Raw genomic sequence first — 10,460 nt, 5'->3', positions numbered from 1 at the left:
TTCATTATTTTTTTATTTTTATATTTTTAACATTTTGTGCTTTTTTTATTTTTTTTTTATCTAGACATATATATATTTTATGTTCACTGTTCGTCCCTATCCAAATTATCCAAATTACAAATCGAATTGTTCAAGTGTTCAAGTGTTCAAATATTTATAATTTTTAATTTTTATTTTTATTTTTATTAAGTAGCATAGGTATCATGATGTTTGTTGTGATGGCTGTTTTTTGCTTTTTTCGTTTTTTTTTTGTGGAGCCGGTCGAGATGCGTCAATAAGATATATATTTAAAAGTAGCAAGTTTCTTTCAAAGGGGTAGAGTCTGAAAAACAGCTCAAGCTGAGACTCTTACCTTTTTATCTACACATTGTGTTATTTTAAGATAATTTTGTATATTATTATTTCAATTGTAGATAAATAAAGTTCTTTATTATTATTATTATTATTATGTGAAATATTTGGCATTATAATATGTGTAAAGCAAATCTGGTAGAAGATGTAGGTAGTAGTAGTGTAGTAGTGAATTAGGTAGCCTCTGTCACACGCGAAGAGAAGATACCATGCAATTGTCTTGATTCAATAAATATTTATCATTATTATTTTACTACAATTGGTTTCAGCTTTCAAGCGGAGGCATCACCCTCTCTATGTTTTTTTAATATTTAAAATTTTGGTAATTGTATTATTCATTCCGATCTCTTTGGAAATATATGACTTCACATTGTTACTTTGTTGTACGTAATATTTTTTGCCTCAATGTACGTAGTGAAACGCAGGTGTGACGATGCGACCTCTTTCATCATCATCCCACCTTTTTATCATAATTTTCTCTGGTTCCTGGCCACTTACTTTTCAACTTTTTAATCGTTCTCCAATTCTTTTTCTTCTTCGTTCTTACTTTGCTTCGTTTCGTCGTCACTAGTCACTCCCATCAAAATTCTCGAGGAGAAGAGACGTGACTTTCAATCATGTAAACCTATCTGCTTATAAACCAGCAATATATTTCATACGAATACAGACCATTTTGGGGTAATTCACTTTTATGTCTATTCTGCAGGGAGTGTTTTTATATTATTATACCTGTTTTATGCCATTGTTTTTTTGTTCCAGTCTGTTCCTTTCTTCACCTTCTATAATAAAATTCATGCGTTTCTATCATTATTACACGAGAGCTGCGTGTCACAGGTAACCTCTTTGCCTCTTTGTGACGAAAAATGACAATATAAAGAAATTAGGTTTCTAACCATAGTAGACTCGTAAAAGCCTCGGTTACATACCACAACAAGAAATAATAATATGCTTTCATGTGATATGCGCGACACGGCTTAATTTATTTATTCATTTAATTCAGGCAGCATGACCCATACATGGGTCTAATATACATGCAATATAATATAACAATATACTTAATAAAATATTATTTATTTATTTACACGTATGGACTCTATTTTTTATACACAGGAAAATACGTTACGCATACGCCGCCGCAGGCGATGACTTGGCGGGGTTATGTGGGACTCTCATTCGACGGAACCTCGCGAGGCCTACCCACTAAAAACCTGTGTATACATCCTCACCCACAGATGCCGTGGTGCCGTGCTCGTGGGATTCCGTTAAAACTCGCCACTCACCCCGGTGGTACACGTATGGACTGCGACATCAAACGCTTCGATTCGATTCGCCAAGTTTAAACAAAAACGAATTTCAATGTACCAGTAAACCTCTGTTTCAGTATAAAATATAAAACCGTGTTTTTCAAAGTAACACGAGCAACGAATCGATGCGTCCTTTAAGCACAAGATAGATAAATCGATGATAAAGAAGAACAAATTTTTTTGAATTAACTTTGTAACTCCAGCAATTTCGATAGCGAGCGCGTTACTGTTTTGCATACTGCCTTGAATGAATAAACCCCTTAAAATAATGTACTCGACCATTAAGAGTACTTTCAAATTAGACGCTTATAGAATGCCCTATATACAGTAACACGCTCGCTATCGAAATTGCGAGACTTACAAAGCTAATTCAAAGAAAACGTGTTCTTCTTTATCTGTCCCTATCATCGGCTTATCTATCTTGTGCGTAAAGGACGCGTCGATACTTTGAAAAATACGGTTCCATATTTTATACTGAAACATAGATTTATAGGTAAGTAAAGATCTAGTATAAACTATCGGCTTTTTATGCAAGTACTGGTATTTAACGCAGAGGAATGTTCGTACATGAAGCATCGCGGGTTTGTCACATGATTATATAACATTTTAAACAGCTGATTTTTTGTTCGCATTGTGAAAGATTCTCATAACTGTTCGTATTTGGTAGAAAGTATACAAACCGAACAGTTTAAGAAGTTGCAGTAATGAGTTAGCCGCTTTTTGATGCCTTTGATGTGAATCCTTTTATTTTTGTTCGTGTAACCCATAATGTCACTTTAGCTGCGTTAGTTTTTCCTACAATATAAATCTCGTTTTACCAAGTCAATCTTGGTTTCTTTTGTACTTAACATCCATCACTATTATTAGATAATTTTTTGTCTTCCCGATCAATTGTCACAAAGAAATAATGGCTCCATTTTCGAAATTTTCTCGAGCAGATTTGAATAAAAGGAACTATGCCTACAAACTGTCCGTCATGTGATAGATGAAAATTTGCTGCGAATGGTGCTCTGATTGGAACAAGTGGTGTAACATCACGACTGAACCTGACGACTGCGACAGAGCAGTCATGAGCCACAACGAAACAACGAACCGCGTCTAAATCTTTTCTAGTACGTTAATATTCTCTCCATGTTCTATAAAAGCAAGTGAGTGAAGTCGTAAAACAATCCCGTACACACCCACAGTCTACATTATGACCATTAGGATCAGCCGTCGGATAAGCGACGCTTGAGCTAAAGTGCGCTTGGATTGTACCTACGCAAATGGTTTCACGACACGCTACTTCATGTGAACCGGAGATGGAATTTATAAGTTACTACTCACTACATTTGACTTCATCCATATCAATAGGTAAAGTATATTGTAATAGTTTTTACTTTTAGAGGTGGTGTCATAAACGCATCAAATAACACTTGGAAGAATTTTTCCCACAAATGACATTTAGAATTTTCTTTACATTTTACATTTGTATTATTTTAGCGATATGTCCGATTTGTTTGGAAGTTTCTTTTTAGTGTACATATTTATTATATATTTAGTTTTTCTATACAAAATGGTGTTGGTGATTTTTAATTGATTCTGGATTCTCAGCCAGCCATAAAACTATGAAATGAAACTATTTTTCCGGATTTAAATCGCGTATATTGGTTTTTTCAAACAAACCGACGTTTCGGGCCCTTTACAGGTCCCATGGTCACGGTTGACTGAGGTGGTACAGTCTTCAACCAATTATGTCTAATATTAATGCAAACCACCCTACTTTTTCACTATAGTTACAATAGTTATTAATTAAATATTATTTATTTTTAATTTTACAAAGAAAACATTCCAATTTATGCTACATTAAGTTTTACAAATTATTTTGTTGAATGAATTTTTATTAAGTTTAATTTATTATTAATTATTAATAGAAATTAGAATAAACTAAAACATATTAATTAGTACTGCAGTCTTATCTCTGTTTGGGATTTTTCATTAGAGGAAATACTGGATCCCAAACTGGTGGTACGGAGAAACCATCTTTCCTGTTGAAATTAGGATGTTTTTTAATTTCAATGGCCTCTCGCAGCATCCTGGGCAGATAACGGATTTCTTTTGCAAGGACCTGGGGTTTGTCAAACTTCATTGAATGTGTAGGTTTATCCATGACATGCTCGCAGACTTCAGACTTGTTTACGCGACGGTGTTTGACATCAGCTATATGTTCTTTGACGCGGGTACAAATACTTCGCTTTGTTTGTCCAATATAAGAGAGACCGCACTCACAGTCAAGCTTGTAAACTCCTGCATCCTGTAAGGGGATGTTACATTTCACGGGTCTCAGGAACTGAGAAATCTTCCTCGGGGGCTTGAAATAGGTCTTGATAGATGCACCTGAGGACTCTTGTAAATAACATTTACAATTTTTTTTTAATTTGAAATATCAGAGATCAAGACTACCTCCATGAGCTAAACGGGTTACTACCACGGATTTTTGTCATCCAAGTACGCGGAAGTTGTATAATAACCTTTAGTATAAAGTTTTTGTTTCACTATAGTTTTAAACCTCGTGAAAGGCAAATTTTGTATATCAACCGGAATCTTGTTATAGAAGTATACATTGCCCCTTAAATGATTTTTTGACTTTGTGAAGACGACTATCAAGAAAAGCTAGTTTATTTCTAGTCCTCGTATTAATGTTATGTCTGTCACTATTTTTCATGAATAAATTACTATATTCTATACTAGTGATACTAACTGCATTATTTTCTTTTAGTAAGGATTCAGCGGCGGTGGGAGATGAATTTAACGACTTAGTAGTCAAAATTGGAATGTCAGTAAAAAAAATTTCAAATATTTTAGCAACTTCTGCGTCTGTGTTTACAATTTTGTCATTAAATCTTAGTTGAATATCTAAGTTAAGGTTTGACCTTTCCAGTTTCGCTGTTTATAATATTCCAAGTCGTTTTTACTACATTCGCGCTGCTTTTTATTTTATTATTTATAAACATTGCTTTGGCTGCAACACAAACACGTTTAAACATTTTCGAATATTATCTAACAAAACCATTAAAACTGTTACTAGTGTTATAAGTCCTTTCATCGTAAAGATCATATAGTCTTTGTCTACTTTTGTGAATTCCCACAGTCGCCCAATCACTAAATTTCAATGAATTATTAATAGTTATGATTTTGGACCTAAAAACGTTATCACGTTCACTTTTGACTATGTTGAAAACTGAATTATACAATTTATTGGGATCGTTAACGTACCGAAGTTCAGTTAGTTTAAGCATTACATTATTTCTATAAGCTTTAAGTCGACCATTATTTATCGGAACACATGTGATATCCTTTTTTGGCATTTTGTCAACAGTTATATTAAAAGTGGCCAATTGACCGCAGTGATCAGAAGTTAATTTATTTATAATAGATTTATTACTAGGTACGGCGTTAGTATAAATATTGTCTAAACAAGTGGCAGTAGTAGAAGTTATTCTAGTAGGCACCAAAAAGATTCACAAGATTATAACATTGGAAAAATGATATGAGCCTACTGCTAGCACTGGAATCTTCTAATAAGTTAACATTGTAGAAGAAGTCACCACAAACAGCAATATATTTATTTGGATTATTTAATTTGCCTACAACTTCATCTAATCTTTTTTCAAATAGTTCGTAAGATGAATGAGGGGGTCTGTACACGCTTAATATAACAGGCCGTTCAAGCTCTATGCAGGATATCTCTATAGTCCGCTCAATAGATAGTCTCACAATATCTGTACGTTCTTTAAATTTTAAATTATTTTTAATAAGAATTAAAGAGCCGCCATGAACAGCTTTTACTCTGCTGAACGAACTAGCCACCTGGTGATTGTTGAAGCTAAACATGAACTGATGTTTTGATAGAAAGTGGTGTTCAGTAATACACAGAATATCAATATTATTACAGTTAATAAATGATTCTATTTCTAACTCTTTGCCTTTCATGCCTTGAATATTTTGATGCACCAGATGTAATATACAATTTATTTTATTTCTGTGTGTTTTAGGTTGGTTTTTTATTGTCATTGTGTTGCAAGAGTATCTGTCCGTTGTCTTATTAATTAATTTAAATAATTAGAAGTTGAATTATTTTCAACAGAATGATTATTGTCAGTAAACTGACCTATGTCAACGGACTGCTCAATAGAAGCAGCCGGTCTGGTAGCCAATGATTTGGCTGAATTATTAATATAATATGATAGCAACTCTGCTATCTGTCTCCTAAAATAACTAGTAAGATAATACCTATCTTTAGTCAAATAAAAATATTTACTAATAAAATTATTAGTATCCATAAAATGAAATTTACTATAATGAAATGTCAAGCTGTGTAAAGTTCTATTTAAGTTATGCCTCAAAATATTTTCACTTGTTGTGAGGCTATTGCTGAAGGGAAAAGCTAACAAAATAATTTCTTTTATATTAATTAAATTATTTAATTGTGAAAAATATTGTATTAAATCTTTTTTGTTACATTTTCCCCTCCTGCCAATTAAAATTATTAATGAAGTGTCTTTGTCAAATTTACTTGACAAAATACTATCTAATATTTTACAATACGTTGCACCTGGCATGCAAATATTTGTTAATTTTATTCCTATGTGGTTAAGTTGTAAACCTATATTTTTACCTTTTACTTATAGGGTTATCATCCGTCCGAATTTATCCGAAAATCTCCGGCTATTTAAATTTTGTGCGGATTTTGTCAGGATTAGTCATCTGTCCGGATTTTCGGCTTAGGGGGAAAATTTTCAGAATAAAACAGACTAAATAATCTTCAAAAGACTGTATTTCTAAAGCACTTTTGGCACACAAATTGGCACATGATTTGCAATGCAAATATGATAAAAACAAAACAAATCACTCTCAAATTTTTATTAAAATGGGTGAGTGTACGGTTTCCGTACCTCGCACGTACCTTTCACCCTCGACATAACTGCCTTTTTGCATGTATCAGGACTCGTCGAATTTTATAATGGTAACACTATATTCTACTCAAAGTAAAGCACGTGACGTTACTTGTAAAACGTCGGCATTTGTACAGACAGCACTAACGAAAATTCGTACTATGAAATCCCGATAATGAAGGCAAAATTAGATTAGACCACTATCCATATAGTCTGATTACATCAATGAGACCCACTTTGGATCAGACCAACTGGCAATAGGGTAGACTGGTGAAAATTATATGACGCTGGACAACGCCGCGCTGATGAAAAAGAGGAATCGGAGGGCATAGCCAGTGCAGTGATAATGTAGGTCAACAGGGAGAAAAGATGGGAATCACCTTGTTCTTTCTTTGAACACCTGGCAGAAATTTCGTTTGGATACGGAGCAACAGGAAGAAACTTCACAGGTTCACTACTGAGCACAGTCTAATTGCGAAAAATAGACTATTAAATTACGATCACGCTAATTGGCCTTTTTTAGTACACACAGGTCGGTGTCACAGGTTAGACTATCGCAAACACGGCAGCAGCAAAATAGCAAAATGCGCAAGTTTGGAGGATGGAGGTTACAAAAAGAAGAAAACTCTTGCAAGTGTTACGACCTAAAACACCGGCAAAACCGGATTCATCCCCTAGTTTGTCACCCTTACAGGTGGAATATTTTCTTCAAATTTAAATGGGACTAACACTAAGGTACCCTCTTTCCAACCGAAAAGGATCATCAAAATCGGTTCACAAATGCCGCCGGAGCTATCGCGTAACATACATAAAAAATACTGTCTATTGAGAACCTACTCTTATTTTGAAGTTGGTTAATAAATCAACAACAGTCAACAAATATTTTCCAGTTGGTAGAAATTTATTAAGTACCTAAATAAACATAAACAACATAAGTATAAGGGACTACAAAGTTGAGGATGAAACAATGAAGAAAATGAAAAATATAATAAGTGGTTTTTTTTTAAACAACAAGTGACGATACGAGCTTGTCGTGTGTCTGGTGGGCGCTGTCCATAACAGTTGCAGAGTCAATCAGAGCCTTAAATCACAAAGATCTTAATGGCATTGCCACTGCGCCCGTCACCTTGAGACCTATGTTGACAAGTCCCATATGCTTATAGTTTCACCAGCACCCCTACCCTTCAAAACTGGAACACAGTAATGCTTGCATTACTGCTTGGCGGCACAAATAGGTAAGGTTACTTGCCTGGACGAACTCTTTTACAAGGAGCTCTACTGCTAATAAAGCTATTTTCTAAGGTCCATTCACATAAAACTAAATTGTAGGAATTAACGACGTTTACTACTATAAAAAATCTATCTCAACAAAATATCCTGATAGTTTATTCTACACAACAACTATTTATTATTTTGATAAGTATAAAATAGTTAATGCAAAATAGAATAGAGTAGAATAGAAATCATTTATTCCTTGACTAATCAACACAGTACACATGCATTTTATAATAATAATAATACTGATATTGATAGTAATAATAACCAAAGAATTTGAAACTAAATACATATAATATATAGAGTACAAAGTATGTGTGTTGTGCTGCCAAGGAAATCGTGACACACTCAGCTTATTGTCGTCTCACGTTCAAGTGCAACGACGTATGATTTTCAGCGGATCCTGCAACAGAACACACGTGACACGGAACATAGTAAGCGACACTAAAGACATTGGATGACACAAGCACATAATTATATTAATTTAAACACAAAACATAAACAGTCTATTCCATTAAGATACAATTAATATAGTTACCATTTAATAGGTACCCTGTCTACAAATTACAATACTATTGAATGGAAATGAATATGATAAAATAGGAACGTGTATATATTTAATTTGATAAAATTATAAAATAAAGTTTAATGATTTAATTGACAAGTTTGATTACAATTAAACAGACGAACAATATTAAACTAAAACGGGTATGTCTCCGGCACATCAACAGCTACGATGGATAGTTTTGAAGATTTAGCAGATACTCTTTGAGTAATTTTTTGAATACAAATCACGAGGAAGCGTTTCTGATTGGCGGTGGTATATTATTCCTGCATTTCGAGACAGCATAGCGAAAGCTACCCCGAAAGCGCGCTGTTTTGTGACAGGGGCATATGACACGAGATGCACGTCTAACATACATGGACGAAAAACTTAGCTGATGACCAGCGTAAGTATAGCGGCTGCTTGATCTTCATGACACCATATATCAAAGAAGCAAAATGTCATTTCCGTCGGACTTCCATTTTAAGCATACTTACATTATTTAAAAAAGGAGTGACATGTACTCGACGTGGAATAGGGAAACAACATCTGGTACACGAATTCTGCAAGCGCTGGATAAAGTTTTTTGTGCGTACAAGCAGACAGCCTCCAAATACAGAGTCGGCGTAATTTAGCTTCGAGAGGATTAAGGAGTCGCAAAGTTTTATGCGTAAGTCTATGTTAATATATTTTCTAAGCGATATAAAACCATTAACCGATAGAAGCAGTTACGGACTGTCTCAAGTATATGTCTTTCAAAGTGAAGGGAACCATCCATGAGAACACCCAAATTTCTCGCTTCCTATACACGCTCTACAGAGTTACTACAGAGATATCCCTTCAATTTGACGCCTTATACCATACCACCGTAAACCATACCAAGTATTATAAACTTTGATTTATCTGGATTGAGCACCAGGTTGTTAGAATTTGACCATTTGGCAATTCTATCGAGATCTTTGTTTAGATGACTAACCGCTGTCCGTGTTTTAACAGGTTTAAAAGAAACATAAATTTGTAAATTGCCGGTGTACAAATGTCACCTAGAGTTTCTAACACAATCCACTATGTCGGCAGTGTAAATAATAAACAAGATAGGTCCAAGGATGGACCCCTGAGGAACCACTCTAGCTAACCGTGGCGGCACCAGAAAACAAAGAAGATCCATCCTCACCGCGCACTTCCCCTAGTTGTGTACGACCGCGAAGATAGCTACTAAACCATTTAACAGCATTATAGGCGAAAGCTGGATGTCAACAGTATCAAAGGTGCGAGAAAAATCAAGTAAGGTGAGAATGGATCTCTCTCCAGCATCGTGCAGACAAAATATCATCAATCAATATAATCATCTTACAAAGATTTGTCATAGATGGCGCTACGATTAAAAAGTCGTTGAAAAACCAAATACAAAGACACCACGCAAGCATATAGAAAAAATCGTGAAGTCTGTTGGTTCGTTTCGTGGCTTAGTTGGTATAGCGTCTGGTACGGTAAGTTAGAAAACATCGGTTCGAATCCGGTCGGATCGAAGGATTTTTTGCTGAGTGTTCGATCTTTGTATTAATAATTATCATCAATCAGGTCCAGCAGTGCTTTAGTAATGCTATGTCCCTGCCTGAAACCTGATTGTTTCGAAGGAAAGATTCCGTTGGTCTCCAGGTACTCTGTCAGTTGACGCATCACCACCTTTTCGACTATTTTCGACATGTATGGTAGGATGCTTGTTGGTCGAAGATCTTTGAGCTCTGATGGAGTATTGATCTTCGGAATGGGTCTAATTTTCGTTAATTTCCATTGGTCCGGAAATTCGCTTGTCTTAATGCGGTAAGTATGCGGTAGGGTAAGCAATACCATATCGCGAGAAATGTCATCCACACCGCTACTTTTCATTGCCAAAATGGCTTTGGGTAGAGTCGACTCTGAGACCTCGCGAAAATTAAAAGCTGTAGGACCATGCCTACGAGAAGAAAAACGCGGCAGTTGGGCTATGTCAACGTTACGGGTGGATAAATTTAGAAAACGAGCATTTATTTTATCTGGGTCCCTCAAATG

Source organism: Hyposmocoma kahamanoa, unplaced genomic scaffold (genome assembly GCF_003589595.1).
Source record: "Hyposmocoma kahamanoa isolate Upper Pololo Valley unplaced genomic scaffold, ASM358959v1 66, whole genome shotgun sequence".
In the NCBI taxonomy this organism is placed as follows: domain Eukaryota; kingdom Metazoa; phylum Arthropoda; class Insecta; order Lepidoptera; family Cosmopterigidae; genus Hyposmocoma; species Hyposmocoma kahamanoa.
Note: the sequence above shows the minus strand (reverse complement) of the source record.